The sequence below is a fragment of the Centrocercus urophasianus genome, unplaced genomic scaffold, assembly GCF_019232065.1.
Source record: "Centrocercus urophasianus isolate 14NV4802_14NV808 unplaced genomic scaffold, USGS_Curo_1.0 seq_46, whole genome shotgun sequence".
Lineage (NCBI taxonomy): Eukaryota > Metazoa > Chordata > Aves > Galliformes > Phasianidae > Centrocercus > Centrocercus urophasianus.
The window spans coordinates 1,385,663-1,399,395 of NW_024885044.1; the positions used below are offsets into that span (position 1 = coordinate 1,385,663).

The 13,733-nt window shown below is 42.0% G+C and overlaps 1 long non-coding RNA gene across 1 annotated transcript; it reads left to right on the forward strand.

The window, feature by feature from the left end:
- Positions 1 to 61: 61 nt before the first annotated feature.
- Positions 62 to 2,537, forward strand: LOC122168797. Its single transcript, XR_006171370.1, has 3 exons — positions 62 to 394; positions 1,467 to 1,626; positions 1,759 to 2,537. It is a non-coding gene; the product is annotated as an uncharacterized LOC122168797 (long non-coding RNA).
- Positions 2,538 to 13,733: the final 11,196 nt, after the last annotated feature.

Below are 13,733 nucleotides of genomic sequence, written 5' to 3' on the forward strand. Positions count from 1 at the left end.
CAGGCGGTTCTGTGCTCCGTGCCGCTCTCACACAGCACTCAGCTCCAAGGGCTGGCACCGCTACTTCTATAAAGGTGCGGATGCTAAACTGGGCCTAAGTGAACCTGGCGAAGAATTGTAGCAATTTTTTTGCTATTCCAGTTGAAAACGAGGAGCTTTGATGACTTGAATCCACAATGCTGTTGGCAAAGTGCTTAATCTCTGCTAGACCTGAGGTTAGCACCTTCCTCAAGTAAATGGGATATGAGAGAGACGAGATTTCCACGTGTCTGCTTCTCCCCCAAAGGCACACCAAGACCTGTTCCAGTTGGTTTGGTTCATGTTAGTGAGCTCACACGGGTATCAAACCCAGCAGCCCCGATGGAGGACACTTCTCAAAGAAATACAACCAAAAGTAGGTGGATTTTTACTTTTTTACCTTTGTTTTTCCCCCCCCTCAAACTTCTCCCAACCTAAAATGAACAACACTACTCTGGTTGAAACTGAGGTCACTCGTATGTCGTACAAAGATTAATCAAAGAACTTTCCGAATGTGGCAATACACTCACCACACTATTCTGGAAGATGAAATATCTCTATTGGTAAATTTGAATCTTGCATCACACCAACTTGAAATGGAATTCTTTTAATGAAAAGAAGACCACAACATATAAGGCCAAACTTTTAGAATTTCTCTGTCTGTGACCTTCAATTAGTCATACAGGGAGACGGTGTGCCCTTATACTAGTTTCCTGACGGTTAAAAAATACCTCTGTGAATCTGCTGTGCAAACTGAGACCGGGGGTTTGCCTTAGTCTGCTTCTGCACAGGTTTGAGGCATTAGGTTTTGGCCCTCCCACTGGTTGATACAGGAGGGAATTGTTGTAGTGGCTGTTGCACAATGAGCATTTTTAGTTGATCTTTTTAGGTGTGATTTTTGCAGAATGATGGGTCTGAACAAGACGTCTGTGCACACATGCAAAATATTACACTTTTTTTGCAAGAGCTTCACATTTCTTTCTAAGTTGCTGCACATTAATGTGTACTATGTAACCAAACCTGATTCCACAAACACTCCCAGGGCGAAGCACAAGAGCAGCAACTTCAGTGGGACTTGCATGTGTGTTTCAGTATCGATTATTTTCCATTGGCAGCAAGGCAGAAAGAACAAAGCCGAATTTCAGTGAGGGTGGGTGTGAGTTGCTAGTTTTGCTATACTTGGTGTTCTGAGTCATGTGACTCCTTAAAAGTCACGACTGCTAAAAGTGCAGATTTTATCATTTAAAAGTCCTTATATGAAGACTTGAAACAAGTTCAGTGCCCAAAACCTTTAAACAAACAAACAAACTCTTCTGCCTTTCCTTTTACCCTCTAACTCTGCCTCCTGCAAAGCTCTCTGAGTCACATTTTACAGTATATATTGTTCTCATGACATGCTAACACTCATCTCTTTCCCCCCTTTCATTTTTCACCCCTTTTTGAAATAGTCTGCTCATCCAGGTAAAGTATGCTCACCTCCTTAAAGCCACGGGGTGTTCCGCTGGAGCCAGGACTCTGGGTGACCATAAACATGATTGAACAGAGAACACAGAAGCCGTGTGGTTTTTATCCACTGAGATACGATACCACCATGGAAAACGTAAGAAGGTAAAAGGATTGTTTCAGGAAAAAAATGAGAGGCTCAGCATATCTCTAAACTTTTTTTTTTTTCCCCTCAAAATGCATCATATAACATCATATCACATGACTGAACTGAAAACATCCAATTTATTTTTACAGATTAGCCACAATGACCCCCATGATTTATGCTCATGGCACTGGAGATGTTTGATATGAGGCAAGGGCCAACTTGTAAAAATAAATCTCATATTTTCTCCCTGAGTTTTTTTTGTGCTGGGGACATTTGCTGCTTTTCTGGAGAATCTTCAGCACTTGGTACATTATGTATGGTGTAAAAAATTTGACAGCAAACACACAGGAAAGGCTGACAGACCTGTGTTTACTGTATTGCACTGTATGTTACTACACAGTCTGCAATATTAAACCCAACTCCAAACTAGACTTTGGAACCAGGCAGCAAGCCCAAAGTTGTGATAATCTCCTCCGTAACAGCAGAAAAAAATAAAATAACATTGCTGAAAGTTGAAATGTTTAGTTTCAGTCCCAAAACTCCTAATGTACTTAAATTTGCATTTATGTTCTTTTGAATTACATTATGTAAATTTACATTCTTTAAAAAAAAATCGTGCTGAAAGTCTTGTAAACTGGTTCAAGCCCTGCTCTACTGCACATCAGAAAACACTGCTGTCAGAGAGAATGAAAACAGAGCTGACCAAGCAACAGGAAACCTTTACCTAAAATTAAGTCTTCCGAGAGTTACCATGGGTGTTTGTTTAAAATTACTGGTCTGAGCAGCAAAATATCCAGGCAATACCTGGGAGCAGGAGATCAGTCAAGCTTCGTTCTTTTGCACGGGGGCTCTCAATTTTAGAATCACATGTAAGCAGCTATTAAATACGGGCTGCAGTGTGGTTAGGGCACAAATGGGATTTTGGGGATCTGGGCTCTGTCCCAGTGTGGCCACAGACTGTCTGTGTGATCTTGGGCAAGTTGTCTCACAAGCACACAAAATCGGGCAGGTTTAAAAAAAAAAGAAAAGAAAAGCCCTGCTTGAGCAATCAAGCCATTATATGAAACTCTCCATATGCTGGCATGAATGGATAAATAAAGTAAATATGCAGTGTTTTTGCTTTTAAGGAGATAAGCTCAAAACCATGCTCGGAGAGTAACCTTTAATGGCTCAAAGCTAGAGAACAAATTTCAGAAGTGTTTTGTTAGATGATTTTGTGCCATAAGTTTGAATACAAAATTCTACGATATTCATTTATGCCCCACAGTTTTTATTTGTAAAATCGGGATCATTTTACTTCTTTGCTTACAAAACTATTCATAAATTGTTTGTGAGATATTCAGCTGAGAGTAGAAAAGAGACAGACTGATGAGAAAGCTTTATCAGTGTTCTGTGGCTTGTTTTTGAATTTCCCCTTCGCACAAATTACGTCTTTCAGCATTATTTCAGCAGCGACTAAAAGAAAATCCAATCGTGTCAGATGATTCTCATGTTTTTGCCTCTGCAGAAGCGCACACAGTGGTGTGTTTACAGGAAACGCCTGCTGCAGGGGCAGTTTGGTAGTTAGGCACGGTCTCAGATTTGACTAACATGCTCACATGATTAGGTTTACTAAATGAAGACACAGATGAGGCAGTGATGAGAAAGCTGCAAGCAATCAGGTTCTTGCAACATCAGATAATCCATGGAGCGACTCTGTGCTGTAGCCATGCACGAGGCTCCCTCCCCCCCAAGAATGTGCCCTGCTCTTGCATTAGCAGCTATCTCCTCTCTGCAGATTCAGTTACCAGCCTCCCTCTGTCAGCAGCAGCAGCTTGGGGGGTTGTGGTTTTGTTCTCCCCCACCCCCCTATGCATTTTAGGCCAAAGTGCTGCATTCTTTAAAAATGCATTTGTATTTCTAAGGTTTTGCCACACAACTAAAATTTGTAGGTCTAGTTAACTTTACCAGCAGCAAATTTAACATAGAACTGTTTATTTTTATAATGAGAAAGAAGCTGCAGATTTTTTTCTTCCAGTATTTTATACATCCTGTCTGTATAAACACATAGATTCAAGTCCTGTGGGGCACGCTGGCAGTACAGCTATTAAAGATTTTCTATTTGACCTTGATTTTGTTTTCACTGAGTATGAACTTTAACAGACTTGAAGCATGACACGCCGTTTCTTTTCATTTCTCACAAGCACATGTAGTGTAGGAGAAGACGTAAACAGAAGCTTGTTCAATAGCATGTAGATTTCACAGCAAAAATGCATCACTTTCTCCCAGCTGATTTTGCTCAAGGTACAGTTTTATTCCTGTACTTGGTTCTGCAAATTTCCGTTTTCAAAATGAGGGCACACTGTGATGTGAATGTTCTCTTTTCTTATAACTACTGGGTAAAAGGTCTTTGGGATCTTACTGTCATTTAAGTGCACGTGAGTTGGTTGATAACATATATAACATTAGTAATGAGAGCAGCAAAGCACTACTGTGGTCACTAAAGGAAAATAAGGATTTGCATGGAGAAGTCGTGTCTCTCATTGGAGTGATGCAGCTGGAAGAGAGGAGGGCTGGTGCACAGCAGCTCTTCCCTCAGGACTGAAAACAGAAGCAAACTCCAAGCGTGCACAGACTGTACTGTGCAGGCAATGAAAAGAAACACACGGGTGAAATATAAGCTGTGGAAAAAAACAGATGAATAAACTGAAGATCCTGGAGTCATACTTTCTGCCCCAGATGTGCTCTGCTACCAGGAGCAGAGGCCCTAAATTTTTGTTGCAACTTTCCAGATTGTCCTCTCTGCTATCACCTGGCCTTTACTCTGAATATCAAGGGTCAGATCTATTGGTCTGTTATTCCACTCTCTTCCTTGATTAGTTTGGGCTTCCAGTTTTCTCACTCTCAGCTTATAAACTACTTCTTTCCACTTCTTAGGCTATGGCAAAAATAAGAATGCAGCCACCCAAGCTATTTAGCAATTGACACTACTTGTCAAATAGTGAGAAATTTTTCCCATTAAAAGCCCAGCCCTGAGCAGACTATTCACGTGCAGAGATGTAGGTACACAATGAACTGGCTCTAAGATTGAGGCCTAAATGTATTGTTTTGATAAGATTGTATGCTTAAACATTTAATAATAAAACATTCTTCCCTCCACGTGTTCACTCTTGTTACAGAATAGTTTGGTTTACAGCAAGGTCCCAAACCTTGCAGAGATCACAGGCCTGAAGGACTTTGCAGCCATGTTTCCATTCCATCACTTGAATGACGCTGTAAATGAAATTCAGGTGCCACCTTTTTCTTCGCTTCTCCTTTTGGGATTGTTTTCTGTTTTGCCTTCCATTAAAAGCTTTCTCTTTGTTTTGCTCTTACACAAATGGAACTGAAATTTCAGACCCGCTAACAATGTTATTTACATTGTGTTTCAACCTACGTTGTGTATTCCCAAAATAATGGAAATAGGCCATCTGAGCATCTCAAGACGTTCCTAAAGGGAGGTGCTATCTCCAGGTGAGTTCCTCCCACTGTGGGAACTGTGGCATTCGAAGACACAGTGCCTTCAGGAGCAGTGGTCACTGCTGCTGGGACCTGAATGTGAAGGCTGAGCTGCAGGAACTGAACCACAGACAAGGAAACAAAATTATCTGCCTGTGGGTAGCAGTAACAGAGGGACTGGAGATGTTCATGCATATTGATTCAGAGTTAAGGAAGTATTCACCTTGTGGTTGTTTTAAGATTGTCACAGATACTGTGAGATGCACTGTGATCAGTTAAATGAGTCTCTGGACACACACGAGAGCTGCTCCAAAAGTAAAGCCTCCTATTTTATGATGTTGGCACATGATGTCAGAGGCAGATGGTGGTGGGGTGGTGGTAAGGGTTGAACCTTCCTGCCACTACATTTTGTTGCTGTGTGACAGCTGGCAGCAGAGGGGCAGATTGACAGATTGGTGTCTGATGTGGGAGTGTGTAGGGAGCAAAGGTACAGAACTGTATTCTTCCATGTGGAAAAAAATGGCATGCACTGACATTTGCTGACACTTGCTGAACATTTATGGAGACCAAACAGTGGATAGTGGCACAGTGAGGCCATGGTGGTGTGTTTCAGCAGTGGTGACAAGGACAGTCACTGGTGCAGATCGTTATGAGTGTGGTATGCAGGCTGGTGTTCATCACTGGTGAGAACACACAGCAAATCGTGTTCTGTAGCTGAGAATTTACTGTATCAAATGGTGTGATTGTGCCCTTTGTATCTACTGTAGTCTCCGCTGAAATAAATGGGAGGCGTTACTTTCAGTGCGACCTTTTGCAAAACTATTTACCTTAGAGTGCGTCCTGTCATTCAGCTGTCCTGCTATCACAGCTCTTTAACAGCTGGATTGTATGGCAGAGAGGATGGGAAACAAAAAGTAGTTTTGTCACTCCGTCATAAACTTTCAGCGTTACAAATAATAATTGTCTCTCCTGCTCTGAAAGTGCCGATGTGTTAATAATGGATGATGGGATTCTTGCACATGTGCTTATTAATTTATAAACACTGCATGGCCTCCCCATGGAAGGTGCTCTATAAATAGAAAGCTAATATTGATCACTCCTGAAGTGGAATTACCATTCTGGGAGGGCTGCAACGGTTTTTTTCCCTAATCCGATAACAGAAAGAATTCCGTGAGCTTGTTCTCTTTGTTATCATTACTTGCTTCTTGCTACGCTTGCAGCCTCATCCACGCTTCCTCCTTGTATCAGAAATGAAGGGGAAAAAAAAATCTGAGGCTTTTTAGCGTTTAGAAATGCCATCGAGCTGGTATGGCAAAAATGCGCATTTGAAAGGGTATATAAAAAAAGGACGGGCGCTCGCTTAAAACGAGGTATTAGCATGACAGTTGACAAAGGCATGGTATGCTGCCAGATCTCACCGGTTCCAATCCTAGTTAATGAGATCAAGTATTCCTTGATCTGAGCAAGAGATAGTTACCCCAAATATTCCGAACACCGGCAGCAAACTGCTTCAACTGCTTCCCCATTTTGAGAATTATTGCTCAGACAGCATGAGAAGATATCACCTTCCTTCAGGCCGCGTTAGCTTTCTCCCCTCTCCCCGCTGCCCGGTAACCCCAGCCCTTTCCCCACATTTGCTGTTTGTTTGATGTTCATTTTTCTGCTTCCCCGTCCTCTCGCAGTGCGCAGGGTGGAGAGGCCGACCAACAGGTGATGAACATTTGCAGCCCGTGCTCTGCTCCGAAGGGGGAGGGAGAAAAGAAACACACTTCCCAGAGCTAAGAACCCTTCGAGCCACTTTCAAAATCAAGCCCCAAGCGCTCTCTCTGCACACGGATTCCCCAACTTCTACCATGCTGACTTGCACTGACATTCCCCAGACAGCCGCACCAGGGAAGCTCTGCCGAGAAGCTCAGCCCAGGCCTTCAGCTGCCTCACTGCACCAGCTGTGAGCTCAGCCCCACGATGCTCAGGAGGGGTTTTGCTTTCCCAGCCCATTACTGTTCTGCTGCCGTGGGCCGGCTGTGGCCTGGGAACCTTCCTTTCAGCAAGATGATGCCCGCTCACGTGTATAAGGGCAGAGTTTGGTGCTGGGGTTTGCTACGCTGGAAGCGCTCTGTGCGATTTGTGTCAGGATGCTATTCTGTGCAAATCATCAGATTTTGGCTCAATTTTGCCAATATTACACTAATTCCTGCATGACGTCTTTTCTGCTGCAAAAGGATTATTACTAAATAATGAAGTTCTTCTGAGCTTTTAATTCTTTTTCAATAAACTAACATAACTGGCCTTTTTTTTCCCTCTCACAAAGCCTGTGCACTGTAGCACACACAGAGAACGCACACAACTGGGAACATTTTCAACTTCAGTGACTGAAGTCAGACAGGAATGAAGGTGAATTGTTCCATGGAAGCAAATGCAAAAATTAAACCATCAGAAATGAAAGGGCAAACAGAACTGAGCTGTAAATCCCTTCCAGTTTATTCATTTGAGATGGTATTACTACAAATTACATAGGAGAAAAATAATTATGTGGACTTCTTTTAATCTAGGTGTTCTTCCGAAGATAAAGGATTTTATTTCTTCAGAGTAACGAAGTTTCCATAAACACAATTGAAAAGAATACAGTTTCTGTGAGTAAGAAATTCTGCCACTGTGAGTTACTGCAGAGCAGCAGAGCCCTGCAGATCTCCTAACTCCAGCTTTGGTGCTGACAAAACCCCGGCCCAGCAGATGCAGCCGGAGCTTTACCAAGGCCTTCTAGAGACAGTGTAAACCCTGAGAGTGAAAAAATGCTTCCTGCTGCAACTTCCTGCTTCTTCTGCAGGAACAGCACAGACCAGTTTGCTTCAGACACTGCAACCTTATCGGGACCTATGGTGAATTAAACCCTTTAAAGGAGCACACAGAAGTTTAGAAAAAGGTGTCCAGTGGTAATGCTGAATCTGTGTGTGCACAGTTAGATAAGTACTTTTCACAAATATTGAAGGGTATTCGTAAATGAGGTCATTTTGGAAGTGCAAGAAGAGTGCAAAACTCTATTCTGCTTTGTGAGACATCAGTGTGATTTTAGACAGTTGTTACTGAAGGCGGCTTTTCCAGAGAAATTTGCAACTCAACAGAGTATTGCAAATGCACATGAAGCTGGATGTCTGCTTAAGGCATGTCATTATTTTAATTCAGGTATGCACACCAACTAATTGTACATGGAAACAGCTACTTGGGAAAATTTGCCTTTCCTTTTACATGTGCAGACACCTGGGAGAAATCAGAAGAGCTCATCACAAATCCACGCTCTCTTCATTCCCCATATGTGCCAACCCCAGCACGACCTGCAGCTCCATCTCCTGCTATGGATCCCCAGACAGAACCACCTCTGAAGCACAGGGGTCCAGCTGCTTGTGCCCAGCCACGTCAGCGTGCTGGCAGCCCCGTGCCCCTTCCTGCAGCCCTGCAGCATCCTTCCTCTGGCCCCACCATGCCACCTTCTCTCAGGCTCAATCTCTGTGCTGCCCCTGTTTCTGCTACTTGTTCAACCTGTGCACAAAGGCACAGAGAAGAAAGGAAACACAGGATGTGTCTTTCTGGTTTTGTCAAGAGGATATATATAATTTTTTTAGAAGTTACAGTGAATATAGATAGACAAGGGAAAGAGCAAGTGTGCATATGTGCCGTGAGTTACAGGAATATCTCAATAGGAATTTTACTATACTCTCAATTTCCCTACCCCTAGCAACATGCTGACAAATCAAGAACTGCCATCCTATATACAGTACTCCAGCTGTCAGCCTTAAGCAGTGCCTCTCCTTGCCAGAGTACAGCCTTTCCTTTGTTTCTGCTTTGGAAATAAAATCACAATTTGTAAAATAAAAGGGAAAGAATTTCTTTTCTAAGGCAGGGAAGTCTAGATACTAATCCTTTCTCTCATGCAGATATTTCAAAGGTTCATAACTGCATTAACTGCTCTGAACAAGAAGCCACGTACTGCATGATAATGGATTTGTAGTAACAGCATGCCCTGTATTTAGTATAATAATGACCAGTTACATAAAGTCTACAGACTCACTATACTACCCCAGGCAGCTATTACTTAATTATATAAATATTGTCATTGATTCTGATTATTTTTAGTAAGAAACATTTGTAATCTGAGCAGTCTTTGTTTCTACTTGTTCATTTTTCAAAGGAGGAAAAATATTATTTGAAAATAGCAGGGAGAGCTGTGCTCTATGTGAATGTCCTCGGCTTTCATGTCATGCATCTTAAAAACAGGAATAGCCAAAAGTAATGTGAGCATTTCAGGGTCTTTAAAAATTGCTTTGTGTGGGAGTGAGTGACTTACAGAGGCACAACCCCACGTGCATAGGCAGCACAAGTCTTTCTTACAATTAAATGTTGTACTGGCCAGTAGAAGAGCACTGATGTATACTGGTACAAGTACTTTACACAAAGCAATGGGCATCTCCATACCCGTTTGATAAATGGAGAAACTGGGCCTTGGAGAGACCCACTACATTCCCCAAAATACTACTAGTCTGAGACACAGCTACTGAATTGAGTGCATAAATCCTTTGAAGAATACCATACGATACCCACACAACATCTAATGAACCAATTATCATCAACAATTATCAACATCATCAACGATTAACCAAAGAAGGAACAGAACTGGAAGATGCAATACAGTGAGATTAGCTGAGGCTACTTGTGTTTAGGTATTTCCAAACACACCCTTTTTGTCACCACAACAAAAATGAAGAAAATAGTTTTTTGGCCTTTTTTTCTTCTCCTGAAAAATTCAAGGAGTGGCTTTGCCCTTCATCTGGCACTGCTGGCTAAAAGAGCAGCCCAGTTGGAATTTCTGTGCAGTGGCCTCAGATGAGTTTTCACACATCCCCAATTGCAGGGATCTGTACGGTGGATGTGGAGATCTTGTACTGCTTTCTTGGAAATGCTGCCTTTATGGAGCACGTGATACGAGGGTGATTCACACACGTGCAGTAAGTTTGATGCATCCCGGATACATCAGGTTTATTCTACATGCCATTACACAGCACATGTGTGTGTATTTCTGTCCAGAATATCCCAGACAGAAGTGTAGCACCCCAGATCAGCTCTTCAGAGTCAGGGAAGGACTGAGTAGATCAGAGACTTGCTGGCTGTGAGGAATATACTGACTCAGCTTTGGAGACAACAATTAAGCAAAATCCTAAGAGAAAATATGGGAAATTTCCATCTCAGAAATCTTAACAAACCAGCCTCATTTCCCCTGATTCACTGCTGTGAATTTAGGATAGAATTTATCCAAACTGCCTTTCAACCTGTGATGCTCTTGAAGTCCCAGGCTGGCTCTGTTTGACTTGGCTGCACTGCACAACCAGGAGCTCAGCTTGGGCCTCTGCTGTCAGGTGCAGAGGATCTCAATCTGAGCTTTTTGGTTTTGTTCTTGGTTTTGTTTTTTATCTAAAATTTAAAAAAATAAAATAAAATAAAATAAAGGAAAAAGAAGAATCCTAATCAGATGGAACACTGGAGACGCTCATCTGGGGCTCTCATTGCTTACAAGCCAAAGACGATTAGGAAAAGTCCATGATTAAAAAGAAATCCCTGAAACTGCTCCTTTAGCTTGCAGGAGCCACTCATTCATACCACTAAAACAGGACATAATAGAACTGAATTATTTCTTAATCCAAGAGAAAAGCCAATTTGTATAAAAAATTAAATGAATGAAGTCAACTAATATGAGAATAATATAATGCAAAGCAATAAAAAATAATAAGCAAAATTGCGCAGCAATAGCAGGAAATCACTAGGGAAAAAATCTACTGCCCCAAGACTTAAGTTGGAACGAATTGCCAGAATCTTAAATGCCAATTTAAATATCGTATCTTGTAAATAGGCAAAGAGGAAGCAGCACTAACGTGCTGTGTTAAATGCACTCATACTAATCAAGGTCAGCTGTCTCCATAGACTGAGAAGTGCTCAGATGCACTGCATTCCACTGGTTTACTTGTAGAATTTTCTTTCCCTGTATCTTTTAATTTGCTAAATGATTTGAGACAAACCAAAGCACCTACATTTAATTAGTTTTATAAATCAAAGTTGACAATTCTTTAGTAACCTGTATTATTTCCCAGCGTAGCAAGCTAGGAAAAATGCAGACAAATTTATTTATTGACCTGTTGTGTTTTGCAAGGACAGCCAATGTTGTATTGATCCAGCTATCAAAAATACTGGAGCAGGGGCAGTAGCATCCAAGTGGCAGCGTCTCCGCATGATCTCTCTGTACTCCTCTCCCCTGTGATATCCCCATCCCTTATGAATATGCAAATGCCCCCATCCCCCAGCCAGGCACCCACTGGGCTCCTCCTCGCAGGAAAGCTCTTTATTGTTAGAAATGAAACCCAGAAGAGACCTTCAAATTTAGTTGGCGTATAGTTTGTTTCTTTCATCAGAAGTGATCATTAGTAACTGCTGTCGCAACTTTAATTATATCCTCAGTAACAGTTCCCCACCCCCAGCACTTTCTGTAAACCTTCCTTTGTATCACCCAGGAATCTGATCCTGCAATCCTTCATGTGAAACCCCTATTGAAGTCAATGGGGTTGACTCCCGATTTCCTCAGGTCTCACTTCTGCAGCACATCCGTTGAAGGCGCAAGCCTTACATTTCTGGTGCTTAGAAGTAAGAATGTGCAAAAGTCGTCGTGAGATCGGCATTTCCATTTTTAGTTCACGACAAGATGGAAAAAAAATGAAGACTTCAGTATTTGACCTATTGGGATACCTCACTTGACAATCACTCACGGGCTGGGGTGACAAGGTCACGTTCCTTATTCTTTATTCATTTAACCGTTTCATAATTATAAGTAGCAGCGGAAAGCAAGCAATCTCCACAGTTAATAATCTTCCTAGACCCCAGGGTACAGCTCTGCGAAATGGAGGAAACAGTGGGAAAAAGTTAAAAATTGTTTCCCATAATTTATTGCGATCGTGAAAAGAAGTACTGTATCTTTTGAAATGAATGTTCATTCATATTTCCAGCAGAATCCACCATGAATGTAGTCGTCTCCTGAAGAGATAGAGAGGACATGGAAAATAGGTCTGGAATATGATTATACAGTTGATGCTTTCTTTTTCCCATGTGCATTTTTATGCAAATACTGTTAGTTCCACCACCTCCAGTGAGCCTTAATTCCCACTGAGGCCTGTGAGAGCTGAAGATCTTCATCATCACACCATTACTTTATATATTAAAACATGGCTGAGGACAGGAGGTTAGGCTCTCATAATTGCAGTGTGCGGCTGGCGCTCCGCACGCATCTGTTTGCGACGCAGTGACAGAGGCCACAAGCCAAGAAATCACTTTCGCACATGCTCACGTCCATCCCTCATCATGACCACATTTAAGTGCATGACCAGCTTTAAGTATTACCTTGTGCATGTTGTTAACCGCATGCTTAAGTGTGGTCTCAAATAGGGATGCATTCCTGAATCCAAATCAATCAATCAAAATAGCTGCAGGTGAAAATTCTTCATACATGCTTTGTGTGTATGTCATGAAATATGCGTGGTCCTGCAAGTGCAGGCCTGTACTGCCTCTTCTTTCCGGAAAAAAAAGTAATGATGTGCAGTGTAGCCTAAAAGCTCCCTCTGGAAAATCAGGATATTTTTGCTGCTCAGAAAGAAAGCCAGCAATTAAAAAACAACAAACAAGCAAAATTAAACCCACCGGCATTTCGACTATAGATAGTTTTGCATTTTAAATTCAGACATTATTTGCAAACGTTTCCAGAAGAGGTTTGCTTCAGAGTAAAGAGTCGGTTTTAAAAGGTAGAATGTTTGAATAACCTTGTTGTTAGAAAATAAACAGGGTTTGTAAAAATAGCGACACGAGCGCCATGCTGGGCACGCAGATGGATAATATTGTGTTTTTCTTTCTGAATGTCTTTTGTCTTAAAGCCGGTGTGAAATCGAGAAGAGGGCCCCACATGATTGATCACCACACGCATCAGAAGGAAATGATTCACCACAACACTGCAACCGAAACTGCTTCAACACCTGATTGCAAACTTGGCGCTGGGGGACTAATTAACTGCTCTACCTGCTCCAGGATTTCAGTAATGCACAGGACGCCTCATCTCCTCCAATTCCAGCTGTGAATACCGACCGCTCCGACCCACTGTCACTGGTGGATGTGCAGAGCGCTGAGAAGTGCGTGGAGCAGTGAAGAAAAGAACAATATTTTCAATGATAACAACACATGGCTTGTAATTCTTACTCCATGAAGACATTGTTTCCAACCAGAGCAAGTGCAGCGGGGCTTCAATACTTGCCTGACAATGTTTTTTATCTCACGATCAGAGTTTGCATTCAGCTTCAGGGTTTCCCTACTTTTTCCATGAACTTTGGAACTTCAGGTATTACAGTAACATTTGTGAAACATTTTCTGAATTGGCAATATTAAGAACAGAAGGGTCGTATTGTCTGAATTTAGACATAAAGCAGTACATGAAATCTCATCCAGCTACCTATGCACTTTGCTCATAACTAAGCCAATGTCTCAGCAGATTTATCATCAGAAATACAAGTTTACAGTCTGCAAACGGAGGGAATGTATTCCTAGCAAAGCATCTATACAGTGGTTA